Below are 2,500 nucleotides of genomic sequence, written 5' to 3'. Positions count from 1 at the left end.
GGACATCCTGAACGTCTCCTAAAGCCAGGACGCTCTGAGACATCAGGGAGGACATCCTGAACGTCTCGTAAAGCCAGGACGCTGCAGCTATGAGACATCAGGGAGGACATCCTGAACGTCTCCTAAAGCCAGGACGCTCTGAGACATCAGGGAGGACATCCTGAACGTCTCCTAAAGCCAGGACGCTGCAGCTCTGAGACATCAGGGAGGACATCCTGAACGTCTCCTAAAGCCAGGCAGCTCTGAGACATCAGGGAGGACATCCTGAATGTCTCCTGAAGCCAGGACGCTGCAGCTCTGAGACATCAGGGAGGACATCCTGAACGTCTCCTAAAGCCAGGCAGCTCTGAGACATCAAGGAGGACATCCTGAACGTCTCCTGAAGCCAGGACGCTGCAGCTCTGAGACATCAGGGAGGACATCCTGAACGTCTCCTAAAGCCACGACGCTGCAGCTCTGAGACATCAGGGAGGACATCCTGAACGTCTCCTAAAGCCAGGCAGCTCTGAGACATCAGGGAGGACATCCTGAACGTCTCCTGAAGCCAGGACGCTGCAGCTCTGAGACATCAGGGAGGACATCCTGAACGTCTCCTAAAGCCAGGACGCTGCAGCTCTGAGACATCAGGGAGGACATCCTGAACGTCTCCTAAAGCCAGGACGCTGCAGCTCTGAGAGATCAGGGAGGACATCCTGAACGTCTCCTAAAGCCAGGACGCTCTGAGACATCAGGGAGGACATCCTGAACGTCTCCTGAAGCCAGGACGCTGCAGCTATGAGACATCAAGGAGGACATCCTGAACGTCTCCTGAAGCCAGGACGCTGCAGCTATGAGACATCAAGGAGGACATCCTGAACGTCTCCTAAAGCCAGGACGCTGCAGCTCTGAGACATCAGGGAGGACATCCTGAACGTCTCCTAAAGCCAGGCAGCTCTGAGACATCAGGGAGGACATCCTGAACGTCTCCTAAAGCCAGGACACTGCAGCTCTGAGACATCAGAGAGGACATCCTGAACGTCTCCTAAAGCCAGGACGCTGCAGCTCTGAGACATCAGGGAGGACATCCTGAACGTCTCCTAAAGCCAGGCAGCTCTGAGACATCAGGGAGGACATCCTGAACGTCTCCTGAAGCCAGGACGCTGCAGCTCTGAGACATCAGGGAGGACATCCTGAACGTCTCCTAAAGCCAGGACGCTCTGAGACATCAGGGAGGACATCCTGAACGTCTCCTAAAGCCAGGACGCTGCAGCTCTGAGACATCAGGGAGGACATCCTGAACGTCTCCTGAAGCCAGGACGCTGCAGCTCTGAGACATCAGGGAGGACATCCTGAACGTCTCCTGAAGCCAGGACGCTGCAGCTCTGAGACATCAGGGAGGACATCCTGAACGTCTCCTGAAGCCAGGACGCTGCAGCTATGAGACATCAGGGAGGAGATCCTGAACGTCTCCTAAAGCCAGGACGCTCTGAGACATCAGGGAGGACATCCTGAACGTCTCCTAAAGCCAGGACGCTGCAGCTATGAGACATCAGGGAGGACATCCTGAACGTCTCCTAAAGCCAGGACGCTCTGAGACATCAGGGAGGACATCCTGAACGTCTCCTAAAGCCAGGACGCTGCAGCTCTGAGACATCAGGAAGGACATCCTGAACATCTCCTAAAGCCAGGCAGCTCTGAGACATCAGGGAGGACATCCTGAACGTCTCCTGAAGCCAGGACGCTGCAGCTCTGAGACATCAGGGAGGACATCCTGAACGTCTCCTAAAGCCAGGCAGCTCTGAGACATCAGGGAGGACATCCTGAACGTCTCCTGAAGCCAGGACGCTGCAGCTCTGAGACATCAGGGAGGACATCCTGAACGTCTCCTAAAGCCAGGACGCTGCAGCTCTGAGACATCAGGGAGGACATCCTGAACGTCTCCTAAAGCCAGGCAGCTCTGAGACATCAGGGAGGACATCCTGAACGTCTCCTGAAGCCAGGACGCTGCAGCTCTGAGACATCAGGGAGGACATCCTGAACGTCTCCTAAAGCCAGGCAGCTCTGAGACATCAGGGAGGACATCCTGAATGTCTCCTAAAGCCAGGCAGCTCTGAGACATCAGGGAGGACATCCTGAACGTCTCCTGAAGCCAGGACGCTGCAGCTCTGAGACATCAGGGAGGACATCCTGAACGTCTCCTAAAGCCAGGACGCTGCAGCTCTGAGACATCAGGGAGGACATCCTGAACGTCTCCTAAAGCCAGGCAGCTCTGAGACATCAGGGAGGACATCCTGAACGTCTCCTAAAGCCAGGCAGCTCTGAGACATCAGGGAGGACATCCTGAACTTCTCCTAAAGCCAGGACGCTGCAGCTCTGAGACATCAGGGAGGACATCCTGAACGTCTCCTAAAGCCAGGACGCTCTGAGACATCAGGGAGGACATCCTGAACGTCTCCTGAAGCCAGGACGCTGCAGCTATGAGACATCAGGGAGGACATCCTGAACGTCTCCTAAAGCCAGG

Source organism: Notothenia rossii, assembly GCF_949606895.1.
Source record: "Notothenia rossii genome assembly, chromosome: 3".
Lineage (NCBI taxonomy): Eukaryota > Metazoa > Chordata > Actinopteri > Perciformes > Nototheniidae > Notothenia > Notothenia rossii.
This window is presented reverse-complemented; position numbering follows the sequence as displayed.